A 15,037-nucleotide genomic window follows, 5' to 3' on the forward strand; every position below is an offset into this window, starting at 1 on the left:
TGATGATCTACTGAGTACTGTTATAGCAATCAATCTAGAAACTGATTTTCACATTACTAATCACGTTTTCCTTCTCTCTGACATATTTATAGGCTTTTGGACCAGAAAAGAAGTAAATAAATCCTGAAAAATGAAAAAAAAGGAAAAAAAGAAAAAGGAAGTGTTCATTCCAGGAACGAGCACGTTCTCTACTGAAATAGTTTGTAGCTACATATGCATGTTACACAGTGATCATAAAATCTAAGTGACTTTATATAAGTCCATATTTCCAGGCTTGTTTTCTAGCAGCTTTTTACATTATAGAGCTGTAACAGGTCTCACAGAGTTTTAAAAATACAGAATTAGAATACAATAATAAATTAGTAGTGATAAGTCTTAGGTCTGGGCATGCTAAGTTTGGAGGGTCAAATTCAAGCAGAAATTCTCACCCAGTGATTTGTTTGTTTTGTTACAACTGAGTCTAGTGTAGGATTCTGAAATTTGGAGTTGCAGTCCCAGAGGTGCAGGGGTGTTAGATGTTGAATTTTAGAGGCAGAACTTTTGTCTGCCAATTGGAAGTTTTCATGAGTGGGAAAGTCTTGATTTGGGAGCTGAGGCACAATTGAGACGCATGACAGTGTGGTCTACCTTGACTTCAGTTGAGCATTTGACACAGTCTCCCACAGCATCCTTACAGCTAAACTGAGGAAGTGCAGTCTGGATGATCAGGTAGTGAGATGGACTGTGAACTGGCTGAAGGAAAAAAGCCAGAGAGTCGTGGTCAATGGGGCAGAGTCCAGTTGGAGGCCTGTATCTAGTGGAGTGCCTCAGGGGTCAGTACTGGGACCAGTACTATTCAATATATTCATCAGTGATTTGGATGAGGGAATAGAGTGCACTATCAGCAGATTTGCTGATGACACCAAGCTGGGAGGAGTGGCTGACATGCCAGAAGGCTGTGCTGCCATCCAGTGAGGCCTGGACAGGCTGGAGAGTTGGGCAGGGAAAAATTTAATGAAATATAACAAGGGCAAGTGTAGAGTCTTGCATCTGGGCAGGAACAACCCCAGGTTCCACTATAAGTTGAGGAACGACCTGTTAGAGAGCAGCATAGGGGAAAGGGACCTGAGGGTTCTGGTGGACAGCAGGATGACCATGAGCCAGCACTGTGCCCTTGTGGCCAGGAAGGCCAATGACATCCTGGGGTGTATGAGAAGGGGGGTGGTTAGTAGGTGGAGAAAGGTTCTCCTTCCCCTCTACTCTGCCCTGGTGAGACCACATCTGGAATATCGTGTCCAGTTCTGGGCTCCCCAGTTTAAGAAGGACAAAGAACTACTCAAGTGAGTCCAGTGGCAGACTACAATGATTAGGGGCCTAGAGCATCTTTTTTATGAGGAGAGACTGAGACCACTGGGTCTGTTCAGCCTGGAGAAGAGAAGGCTGAGAGGGGATCTCATCAGTGTTTATAAATATCTTAAGGGTAGATGTGAAAAGAATGGGACCAGACTGCTTTCAGTGGTGCCCAATTACGGGATGAGGGGCAATGGGCACAGACTGAAGCACAGGAGGTTCTGTCTGAATATGAGGAAAAAATTCTTTACTTTGAGGGTGCCAGAGCCCTGGAACAGGCTGCCCAGAGAGGTTGTGGAGTCTCCTTCTCTGGAGACATTCAAAACCTGCCTGGACACATTCTTGTGTAACCTCATCTGGGTGTTCCTGCTCTGGCAGGGGGATTGGACTGGATGATCTTTTGAGGTCCCTTCCAATCCCTAACATTCTGTGATTCTGTGACACCAGATGACAGATAAACAAAACCAGACACATTTGATCAGTTGCCTAGGCTCTTCCATTCTATTAATTAGATGTCCATTGGCTAATTTACATGTAGACCACTATATTAAGGTTAGATACCAAATCAGGTATCTGAACCTCAAACTCAACTTGGGGTTGAGGTTTAATTACTCACACGTAAGTACAAAAGGAAATCTGAGTTGCAGTGTCCTAGATGGCTTTCAGGTGCTTCTCCAGAAAGACATGGGCCCCCATTTGTTTTGTGTCATGTCTGCTTTTTCTGTGCTGTGCCTTGGGTACTCAAGTGTTTGGCATTAACTAACCAGGACTAAGTTAGACAGGATGAACTTGACATTTATGATCAAAACAGTTTCTAACCTGTCTTAAGACAGCTCTATAGTATACTTTGGAAGTGTCATAGTTCAGAGACAGTCAAGTCAACTTTAAACTGAATTGCTTGGAAGCAATTAAAACTGCGAGTAGCTTGAAGTTTGTCATAGCTGAGGAGTTACCCTTTTCTTATAGCACATGCTGAGCTCCATGCTGCTGCAAATTTATGCTGTTCCTGAGGTAATTTTTCTAAACTTAGCCAGACAGAACAGACAAATTCACTCTCATGCTTTTTTAACTTGCTGTCATGAAGAAAAATCTTGGTGAAGAACTTCTGGGATCAAACCTCATGCCTGCCACATCCTGTCTGCACTCATTAAAAGTACCTTCTGCTATCTGTAGTCTAAAATGTCTGTTGGCAAACCCACACGTATGCATTTGTTGCCAGCTCACTGAGAAGGGTTTCACAATCATCTCTACACAGAGCTCTGAGCTCCCAGAATCAGCTCTTGCTGTTGCAGAGTGTAAGATGTGAGTGAGCTCCAGTGCACACCATCTGCCGTTGTCTGATACCCCTGAACATCTGCAGAACATGTTTTGTGCTGAATGCATGTCAGTAGCTATTGCTACCTTCCACAGGAAAAACTGTTTGCCTGACTGTCATCAACTCTGTTTTCAGTTTTCTCCTGCTCCAAACAAGTTATTTATATTTTGGGGAAAAAAAAAAAAAGAAAAAAAAAGAAAAAAAAGAAAAAAAAAAGAGGGTTTTTTTTTTAATAGACTTTCAATTTGGGGATAACTGACCTATTTCTTCATCGCAGTGGTGGCTGTTACCCCACTAGCATGCCTCAAAGACTCACTTACACTGTTAGCAAACACTGACATCTGTGTTACCCCAACTCCATTTCTAGCAACACCTGAGCTGTTGGCACTTAGTGTCCAAAAGTAGTACAGGCTTGACTATCCAGGCTGCCCTGGCTGCAGCACATTGATACATTCACTGTCAAACAACTCGAATTCATTGTCAAATAAATGCTAAAATACTGTTGAGAGTACAAACTAATGTCTCTACTTGTTATTGACATTTGTGGGTTCAATGTGGACCACTTGCTTCTTCATTATGGTAGGTCTTGCACCAAAATAAACAGAGAAAGGAAAAGAAGAGAAGAGAAGAGAAGAGAAGAGAAGAGAAGAGAAGAGAAGAGAAGAGAAGAGAAGAGAAGAGAAGAGAAGAGAAGGGAATAATGAATAGAATAGAATAGAATAGAATAGAATAGAATAGAATAGAATAGAATAGAATAGAATAGAATAGAATAGAATAGAATAGAATAGAATAGAACAGAACAGAACGCTGGCCACTCTAGTTGAGCTTTGGCTTTCCATGTCTTCTCCCTGTATATGTGAATCATGTCTCTGTAATCTTCCCGCAAAGCCTGATCTCACTTCCAATAAATATGTATGCAACCTTTTCCTAATTAAAACTTAATAGTTTTTGTGTGCAGTGTTTTTTTCAGCAGAAAACTGGAGAGTTTAAAACTTACACGGAGAAAAACACTAAATTAAATGCAGAATGATGTCTTAGGATTTGAAATCACCTTATGATTTCAGGGCTTGGATGTAGAACTGAGTCTTTGGGAAAGTAGCTGGACAGGAAATCTCATTCAGCTTCAACGCAGAAATAAATAAATGAAAATGCTATTTTTAGGAACAGATGTTGTGCTTATATTAACTTCCTTACTTCCACAGAGGAGAGACTGGCAGGATCCAGCCTGTTTGCTGTGTAGTTGAATACGCACCATTCACTTCCAGTGCTGCATCTACTATGCCACCGATTCCTCTGAACTCTTTATAAATACCTTTTGAATAGTCTTTCCCCATTTTTCTTTTATTTTCACTTCAGCTATGGAAGAAGAAATAATTATTATAAATGGACAAGAGTTAACGCTATTTTTTTCATTCCTTTGAATTTATTTGAAATATTTGGAGCGGCAAGACTTCTTTACTACAGTCAGTAAATGATATCTAAGTAGCACTTTTGAATATGCAATATCAGAAAGTGGGCAGAGGCGGCTCTTTTCAGTCTATTGGTGGTGTATAAGGAACAATAAGATAATAAACAACCCCTTCCTGCCTCTTTCTACTGTCTCTTATTCAGGAAAGCATGCAACCTTTACACTTGCTTACTCCCCATAGCTCTGCTATGGCTAACTAACCTTTGCTCCTTGACTATGTAATTGTTTTCAGTCAGATTAATAAAATGAAACATCAGATTGAAAGCTTTGATACTATTTTTAATGTTACTCGTCATGGAAAGTCAGAGGCCATCCATAGCAACTTTGCTAAGGACTGACTACAGTAGCACAGACATTTGCCTTAGTTCCATCCTTATTTATTTTATTATTCGTGCTTATGCCAGAAAATACACATACTCTTTATTTACCAAGTCAAATGAATTTAATTACTCCAATGAAGATTTTACAGCTTTTCTGAATGTGGTTTCTTTAGTATGAATCAATGTGTTTGCTCAGGGATTTGAACAGCTGTAATAATATTGCATTCACTCCGCATCCTTATTTCATTTGCTTAGTAAGTGGGAACCCATTTTAAGATAAGTGGATCAGAACTTTCCAGAAAACTTTTATTGGAAAAGTTGTGGATTTTTTTTTTAAACTTTTTTTTTTTTTTTTTGAGTAACTGCCTCTTTCTTCGATTTTTAGTTACCATTTTGAAACTGAATTAAAATAATTTAGATAAATCAGGAAAAAAAGTAATATGTTTGATAAAAGAGATAAATAATCAAAATTGTTTAGGAATGCAATGACATGAAAATATTTCATTGTTTTTTTCACTTATTCTCTTATCATTTTACCGATTTTAAGATATTTTTATTCTTTACTTCCTTAACTATTGTAAGTATTTCAAATCGTACTTCAACTTAGATGAAGCTAGAAAATTTTAAGGATGTTTGATTCTATTTTAAGTGCAGGTTTGATCAGAGTGGCTTTTGGGTGGTGTGTATTTCTCCCCAGCATCTTCCTGGAGAAAGAACGAGCACTAGTGAGGGTGGCAAAGGTGTTCATGGTAAGAGGGGATCTACTACACACATCTAATGCATTCTCAGCTGATTAAGGACCTGGGACTTCGAATAGCTCTGTGACTTCTCTTGCTCTCTTCATCTGGTGTGGTTTGAGGGTTACAGAGACTGTTAGATGAACAGTTTATTTCAGAACTATTTTGTGTCTTGTATTATTTGGAAGTATATAGGATAAGTATTTTGGGAATCTTCCAAACATTGATACCTCTGAAACTGGAGGAGGCAAGGTGTGAGAAACCATGCCTGTGCTTTGTGTTTAGCCATGGAATGAGCTTGTTTCTTATGATGCTTATGGAACTGGCAGCCCTGGAGAGGCTGTTGAGATGGCAGAGCAATTTCTGCTCTGCTTTAACTCTCTTAATGGGGTACCCTTCATATTTTATTCAGAGATTGGAATAAATCACAAGTCTATATTGAGTACAGGGTCTTTTGAAAAGATGGACCCAATTTCAGAGCACTGTGATTTCAAATTGGGTCCATCTTTTTGAAATACCTTGTATAATGACAATCTTTCTAGAAATACTAATATACAGTCATATACATTGTAGACATCTACATTTTTTCGGATGTATCCCACCTTTCTAATGCTTTTAGTTCATCTGTGTTCCCTTAGTGAAAAATAAAACCTTTGTTTTCCAATAGAAGTGCAGTCCAAAAGGGTTAGATAGTAATGAATGCATGTGTAATATTAATCTCCCACAAAGAAGTGCATCTCATTTTCATCCTTGAGGTAGTCCACTGCATCAATGTCCTGCACTTTCTTGGAAAAACCTGAGTCAGAGATGGTGTAAGGGAGACTTAGGGTTTGAAATCCTTGAGTTACCCAGTAATGAGGGCCTGAAAAAGGAAAGATGTTATACAAAAATAGTTGATTTTCCACCAGTGCAGTTGCAGATACCATTCTTGAATCTGAATTTGAAGGTAAAAGCAGCCACTGCTATGATTCAATATAAGAGAAAATCAAACTACTACATGATGCAACTGATGACATATTTTCATGGGATCTTGTGCCACCAGCGCAGACCAGGTTGAGCACTCATTTTCCTGTATAGCTTTTGGATCTGACTGACTAAAGCCCTAGAAGACCTTGAATCTGATTAAAGACATTTCACTTTTCTATGCAATTTAATGGAAATAGTTCAAATGCTAAAATGTCTCGTGTAATGAGCTGGGAAGTTCTTCATCACCTGATGTCTTTAGATAAAGATCAGATTAATTTCTTTAAAAACGTACACAAATGTAACGTCTCTTGTTTCGAAGATAAGAAATGCTGGAGAAGTTTTTGGTCTCTGTGTTGCGAAATATAAAATGAAATGATGAAATAGACCCTTTTAGATGTAAATATGCTTGTAAATGGTTCCTTCCTTAATAAACCTTTTGGTACACTAACCTTTACTTAGTGCTAAGTAGTCTTCACTTCAGTAAGTGTTCTTCTCTACAGAGGAAGTTTTCTGTACAGAGCTAGAACTTCTGTGCAAAACACAAAGTCCTACCTCATTTTTAATTCTTCCTGTGAGTCTTTAGGAAACTAGTATATTGCTGTAAATTTTCGAAGTGTGGGCAATATAGCTAAAAGTAACTTAGGAGAAGGCAGAATTTGGTTTAATTTCCTGTGCTGGTTGCTAAAGATAATCTTAACTGTTATATACTTCTCCATCTCCAGCTGACTGATCCACACAAAAAGACACTGAATTGACAGTTAGCTTTAGAGATTACCATTCTCAGTGATGGATATGTACTCTAGTGACTCAACTTAGTGACCTAAGTTATGGACAGTTGAATTCATCTCTCAAGAGACCAGTAGGCTTGAGAGCTTTATCTTTCCTAAACAATTATATTCTTTTTGTTTTCCCCCCAGAAATAAATGACCTTTTTTTAAAAAAAAAAACCAACCCCCTCTCAGGAACTTCATAAGTAGCATCAGCATTTCACACCAACTGAGGAAAGGAAGGAATGGTCAGTGAGCCTTGCACTGTTGTAGGTGGCTCTGCTTTGATGAATGGCACAAGTGACTTGCTGCCAGCTTGAGCTTTAGGTTTCTTTCAAATTAAGAGAGTAAAAAAACCTGGGCTAGCATGAGGGAGAACATTAACGCAGATTACGCATGAGTCTTTGTCACACTGTCAGAAGCAGGTTTTGATGTCAGGCATGGATTCTTCTCTCCTGACTTTAGCTGTCTGCTTTAGAATGAAACAGCTCATTCCCCAATAGTGCTTATTACTCTGCACTGACACTAAGGATTAACTCTCACATAATCACCTGTAGAATGGATATCTATAGTTAAATGGAAGGGATGTCACACTCTACTGTCCTGCCTATTCCTCACCATCTGCTGATAGGATGGTCTAGCGCAAGACTCTTCATGACATATAGCCTGGGGCAGCACAAAGTTCTGGTCAATAAAACATCCTCCTCCATGCTTGAATCCCAACATGTGATGCAAGTGGAACACACATAAAAGATTGATTTTACAGGGCTTTCATCTGGTAGGTGGAAAACAGATTTACTTTGTAGAGCTCCTATCAAGAGGAGGCCACAGAAATTTTGGAATCAATCTACTGCAGCCAGGACTGCTGCTTTGACCGCAGTAAATGCACAGCTACCTTGATGGAGGCTGTGTGAGCTGGGAGGAGGAGGAGAAGAGAGTCAAAGGGCTACAGATTTGCTGAGGGCAGATTGCCTGTGTGCAGCTACGACACACACAGAGCACCTCTGCAGTATGTTGGCTGGGTCCTCCTCAAAGTTATAGAACTATATGCACGCACATATATGCATATGCTTGTGTGTGAGTCTAAAATGATTTTGTGCAATTTTACTGAGACAACTATCCAAGCTAATCTTGTGTCTGTTCATCCTACTACTAGACCAACGTGTTTCACATCTGTTTTGAATGAGCGGTAGGAGTCTCCAAACGATGTCATGCTTTATTATTTCTCCCCTTTTTAGCTGTGGTGTTGTGGCTTTCTATAAGCCTCTGTTATGTCACCTCTTGTGAAATGGTTGTAGCAGCTGCAACTGTGATTCAAAGTCTTGTCAAAGTCATCAAAATTCTCATCAGACTGCTGGGCATAAAATTTAATGGGAACTTATTAAATGGGCATAAAATTAAAAGGAAGGAAACTGGGTGAGAAGAGCAGAAAGCATTTTGCATTGTGGGCCTCATTGGCATCTGTGAGTCTGGTGTTTGACGGAGTTTAGGAGAGACAGGCGGATGCTCAAGCTATATCTGATATTAGTAAATATTGTGATACCAAAAAACATTATTAGATCTCAATCCTCCGTACTACTAAATTGCTGGAGTGGGTCTTGAGTGGTTTCATTTTGGACCAACCAGTTCCCAGGCTATTCAAGACATGTCATGTGTCAAGGATAATTCCCAATAACCAGCTTGGATATAGCCAGCCTTTCTCTGAGATTAAGAGAGTTTAATAGCATGGGTAAAAGATGTTTCATGCCTGTTGGCATCCAAGCCAGAGAATGGTCCCAAGACTGCTACAGACGTAGCCTTAGGTTTCAGATTCCATCTGAAATAGCGTATTATATGCTTCTGTCTACTAGCCTCATCATATCAGTCATATGATTTCTCCTTGATCTGGTCATATTATTTGAACCTACAGCTAGAGATCAGTCCCCATAACTGATAAATGCATTAGCTCAGCTGCAGTCATATTACCTCTGATCTCTCAGGTGTTTTGTCTCCTCTACAAGCCTCATAATGAGGGACTGAGTGGTAATCAAAAACTTATTTTTTTTACAAAAATTCTTCCTGCCACAGATCTAGAAGATTACTCACTGGCCACAAAGGATATGGCTACCAGTTTGTGAAATCTGGGGCATTTTTCAGTTCCTGATGAAAAATTAAAATTACATAAATTACATTTTATTTTAGGAAGTTTTCTTTGTTTTTCAAAGTATTTTGCTGACAATCATTATGCTTGGCAAACTGCTATTAAGGCACAAGTTCAGTGAAATCCTGCATGACTTCCTGCCAGCTCATGGTAGGCTGTGGTGAAATGTGGCTGCAGTATATGGGATTTCAGTGGGCTGTTCATAGAATCATAGAACAGTTTGGGCTGGAAGTCTCTGGGACAGATTAGAAAAAAAGTGGTCCTGAGCTTTGAAGAACCTGAGGGTTGGCCGAGAGGTACGGAGAAAATGGCTTGTTAGATGCCTTGGACATGTTTAAATTTGGTTGTTGTTTTAACTAGAGACGAAGTGACACAGCAATAGAAGACATTTCTTTTAAGTCTGCCTTGTAAATAAGAATTTTATAGAGCATGGTTGGACAACAAGCAGGTGTTGATCAGGACATCCCATGACAGTAGATTTCAGTGGCACGATCAAGCAAACCCACCCAAACAGGACTAAGATGGATGAGAGGATGTGCTCTCAAAAGCCCATTATGAAGCAGTGGAATACCCAGGAAAAAAAGATTTTGCAACTTTTTACAGCGTTTTAAGGTTGGACCTCTGACTTCTAACTAAGAGTTAGGTTTGTTTTCCTTATCAACTCCCAAAAGAAAGGTTACTAAAGTCTGGCTGTGCTATCAGAGCACTCTGAAATGGAAAGGATTGGGTAAGACCCAGGTGGATGACAGGCTACCTATCAGATGGGAAGAAAACCTGATGTTATAAACAAGAAAAAAGGGTCAGGCATGTAATGCTTATCCACATGAGTGTGGCAATCCATCAAGGTGCAAAAAGCAAACACTGACTATCGCTGTACTAATAAAATAAATAGGCCTGGAACCAGCCTCCTCTTACCTAAAATTATGTTTCAAAACAGGGTAGGTACATGCAGATTACTTCTTGAGAAAGGTCTCTGAACTGTACTGAATCCTGAATCCGGTCCAAAGGCTATTTTGTCCAGGATAAAGCTGTGTCAGGGACCAAGTTAATAATTTAACAGTATAGATTGTTACTTCTCTGGCACTACTTAATTTACTCTACTGAAGACAAGGAATCAGCATGTCCCATGGACATTTCAGGATTTTTCACCTCAACACTACAAGATGATAAATGTTCCAGCACTGACCTTGCAGAACTCTTCAGGGTGGGCTCAGCATTAAACCAGCAATCACTCCTATTAGGGTCATGCAGCCTCCTTTCACAGAACAGGGAAACTGTTATCCAGTGGCTTCTTAGCAAAGACACAACAATAAGCAACATAATGTGTTTCTATACATATGTTGATCCTCAGTGGCCAGCAGTACAGAACTGTGGACTGTTCTACTTGATTCAATTATTGTCACAGATAATTATGGATCAAATTGTGTTTTACACCTCAAGTTACAAGGATAGGTCAGAAATAACTTTCAGGATTTGTTGAGTTAGTCTGATTTTGAAAGAGTCAGATTAGATACATCTTTCAAAGAGTTTGATTGACATTAAGGTTTATAAATATCTTCATATATTAGAGTATTCAATTTCCAAACTGACCTCAAATTTCTCTCCTAATATAGGATTTCATATTTCCACATTTTTAAACTGTTCTGATATCCCACATTGTTATGCTAGTTCTCTTCAGTAGCTCAGGAATAGTCTGATTTCTGGTTGAAAATTTCAAGGATTGTTTCATAAGAAGTCCTCGAATCCACAAAATTAATGAGCTGTTTCCATGTACTGTTTGCTTCCATGGACCGCTCCTCTGTGCTGCCAAAATGATTGTCCTCTTCCAGTCCTTCACTGGGGTAAAGCATGTGCCAGTGTCCCATATGGACCATCAAAGGGATGAGAGTCAGGATGAAGCAGTAAATTATAGCAGGAGAAAAAGAAACCCAACCACATAATATTTCAGAAACTATATCCTTAATGAATACTGAGGTGCTGTTTTCTTGGAAGGAAAGGTACCTTAGAATCAATCCAGGAAGCAGATAATGAGAGGTGCCTTTTCACAGCTGTGACCATGAACAGCAACTGAAAGACTTTGGTGAAAAGAATCATTTAGACACTTTTGGGAAGGACACCAAGAACCAGATTTAGGAAAGGAGTCATATCCCCAGCAGTGCAAACAACGATTCACACCCACTTAGAGCATTCAGCTGAAGGGATAAAGCTGAGAAGTGCCATGAAGTGGTGTTACAAAATTGTTCTGATGCAAAGTCCCTTTCTCATCCTAAGTAATTAACTCATTATTTCAATGTTTCATGCATTCTGTCCCATGGCTTTCCTGCCATAGTTAGGAAGGGATAAGTCTGACATGTGCTTTGTTTTTAGTATCATTTGCTGTGATTAAAATTCATTTGCATCATTTCACTTTATGTAAGGTAGTAGAAAAAAATGAAGTTCTCTGAAGCATTTTGTGTGCTTGTTTGTTTGTTTTGTTTCCATGTTTGGGTTGTTTGGTTGTTTGGTTTTGATTTTGTTATTTTTCTATAAACACGGATAGAGCAACCAGATTAAACTGGTGTAATCACAGAATACAGAGCTTGTCCTGTATACTGTTGTGATCAACAGTGCAGAATCTGGTTGGAGGCCTGCAGTTAGTGGGGTTTCTCAGGAGTCAGTATTAGATCCAGTCCTGTTCAACCTGTTCATTAATGACCTGGATGAAGAGACTGAGTGCACCCTCAGCAAGTTTGCTGATGGTCCCAAACTGGGAGGAAGGGCTGACACACCAGAAGGCTGTGCTGCCTTTCAGTGTGACCTGGAGAGGCTGGAGGACTGAGCAGAGAAGAACCTGATGAAATTCAACAAGGGCAAGTGTAGGGTCCTGCACCTGGGCAAGAAAAACCACAGACACCAGTACAGGTCAGGGTTTGACCTGCTGGGAAGCAGCACTGCAGAGAAGGACTTGAGAGTTCTGGTTGGCAACAGGATGACCATGAGCCAGTAAAGTGCCCTTGTGGCCAAGAAGGCCTGGGGTGCATTAAGAAAAGTGTGACCAGCAGGTCGAGGGAGGCTATCCCCCCACTCTACTCTGGCCTGCTGAGGCTGCATCTGGAGTAGTGTGCCCAGTTCTGGGCTCCCCAGTTTAAGAAGGACAAAGAACTACTCAAGTGAGTCCAGTGTCAGGCTACAATGATTAGGGGCCTAGGGCATCTTTTTTATGAGGAGAGACTGAGACCACTGGGTCTGTTCAGCCTGGAGAAGAGAAGGCTGAGTGGGGATCTCATCAGTGTTTATAAATATCTCAAGGATAGATGTGAAAAGGATGGGACCAGGCTGCTTTCAGTGGTGCCCAATTACGGGATGAGGGGCAATGGGCACAGACTGAAGCACAGGAGGTTCTGTCTGAATATGAAGAAAAAATTCTTTACTTTGAGGGTGCCAGAGCCCTGGAACAGGCTGCCCAGAGAGGCTGTGGAGTCTCCTTCTCTGGAGACGTTCAAAACCTGCCTGGACACATTCCTGTGTGATCTGCTCTGGTGAACCTTCTTTAAGAGGTGGGTTGGACTAGATGATCTCCAGAGGTCCCTTCCAACCACAAGCATTCTGTGATCTGGTGATTCTGTGAAAGAGACAAGCTTTCTCCTCCTGTATTTCTACACAAACATTGCCTTTCCTATGTCCCTCCCCCTTCTATGTCTTGTCCTGTGAAGTTCTGACCGTGATTACAGAGGAGCAGGACTCACAGTCCAAGGCTAGTCCTTCTGTTGGGTACCATAATGTGGTTCAGGGCTGTCTCACTAGCTCTGATCTTTGCACAAGGTCCCTTAACTTGCTACGGAGACTGTTCATCAACTCCATTACATGACACAGAGGATATACCAAGTCTCCTTTTCTTTACAATATCCAGTTTGCCACCTTCCTTGAATGTAAATATAGCATGATATTTCATCACCAAGCCCCACAGTTAGTGTAACCTAGCTGTGAACACAGGGCTGAAGAGCAAGGCTATTGAGCTAGTTGAGTTGTAAATATAGATGATGATATGATGACTGAAGGAACTAGACCTGATCATTTACTTTTACTTTATATGATCTTAATTTTAATTGGGTAAGCTCTGTGTCTCAGTTTTCTATTGTTATTTAATGTTAGCATTGTGGTAATGCTTAAAAGTTCCTGTAATGAATCAGGGTTCATTTTGAAAGATGATGCTGTAAAAACAACGTAAAAGCCCAAAGGCAGAATCTGGCTTCAGGAGCTTTCCTAATGTATGCCACGACATAAAAGACCAGTAATTTAATACTGCAAAAAGCTAAAGACCAATGGAGTTACTTTTTTTTTTTTTTTTTTAAATTTTCTTGGCCATTCACCTCAACATGTGTAATACTTTCCTCTAACTCATCCGTTAACCAGATTCACTCATCTGTGGGACTAGCAGGGCCCTTTCATAATCTGACATCTAGTGGCAGCGTTGTGTAATAGTAACGAGAAAAAACCAGGGAAGGTCAGAAATGGCATACCATAGGAAAAATTTCATTTTGTTATAACCAACCTGTGTTTTCAAATGTGTAGTCTTCTTAAGGTAAGTCAATGCAGTTACCAGTGCATGCTTCTCACTAAAAGAGACAAAGAATTGTGCATTTGAACTGCCATTGTGCCCATTTTTAATACAGCCTTCCCTTAATCCTAAGTACTAGTAATTTCTGGTAAAATCATAGAGACTTACTACAAAATCCTTGCTGAGTTTATAGTAGAAATAAAAGATTTTAAATACAAGTAAGAGACAACACTGATAAAAATTGCAAAAGGTTGGTGATCCTTTTAAATTATCCAAGCAATGCCTACTCATTTTCAAAGCCAGAAAACACACAACCTGTGCATTCATGTATTCTCTTCCCATTTGGGCTTTCCTAGAAAGAGCCTGTCGTTTGCTATGTCAGGAACTACAGACTGTAATCTCTGAGTCACTTTCATAGTGCTATAGTCCAGATTCCTGGTCAGCTGAACACCTAGGAATGCCTGCATGTTTCGAAGATTCCTTGTCATGCAGCTGCTGCCATCTCCACAGCTTGATGCCTCTCTTGTTGACATACTCCTTAAAATGCAGAAAAATTAAAGCAAAAGTTATCCATTGACATGTCAATGGTTTGATTAACGTAAATGGAGTACTTTCCACAATTTGTAATGTATGAAATCCTGATAAAGAAAAGAATTTAACTGAACATCTGGCTAATAGAAAAGTCTGGCAATGAAAACTGGGCAGATACTAGCATAAAGAGAATATAGCTTATTTATACTAAACTTAGGTCATGCTGATTTAAGGCTTAATTCAAAATGAAAGGAAATGGTAATTTTGGAGTTTTCTATGATATCTAACATTCAGATTTTGACAAGTTTGGTTTATTTGAACGAGCTTTCTCTAAGACAAATAGAAATTCAGCAAAGAAGTCTAAACAAAACTTTGGTCTGTAGAGGAATTACTATTTTGTAGATGATTACTGTTCAACTTTTCTATTTCAAATACACAAACCTGAAGACAGAGGAGGACTGATGTGTATCTGTAGAATTACTTAAGAAAAAACCAAGGATATAGCAAAGACATTACATGGAGAAAAACATGTGATGTATTTCAAAATAGCTGGACCACAACACTAGTACCTCCTTGATGATGAGTAGTCCTGTAGATGTATTTCTTTAGATGTCGAAGTCTGATCTAAAGACTGAGGAAAGGTACCCACAAGAATAATTCATCTTATCCTAATACAGATTTTCTGTGAAAATCATCTTCATCTAGGATGATTAGGTGAATCATCGTCTGGAGGAATGGCCAGATGTTGTTTCTGTACATCTCTGTAAACAAAACTCTGTAACTTGCAGAATTTTGCTCCAGAACATACCTGTTTGTTATCCTCCTAAGATCAGTGTAGCCTTTTCTTGCGTCTGTCCTGGTATTGTTAAAAACCAAGTTTCACTTTTAGTGAATTTTGCCTGTCAGCTAAAGCCTTCATATTAGCTG

Source organism: Patagioenas fasciata, chromosome 1, assembly GCF_037038585.1.
Source record: "Patagioenas fasciata isolate bPatFas1 chromosome 1, bPatFas1.hap1, whole genome shotgun sequence".
NCBI classification, from domain to species: Eukaryota; Metazoa; Chordata; class Aves; order Columbiformes; family Columbidae; genus Patagioenas; species Patagioenas fasciata.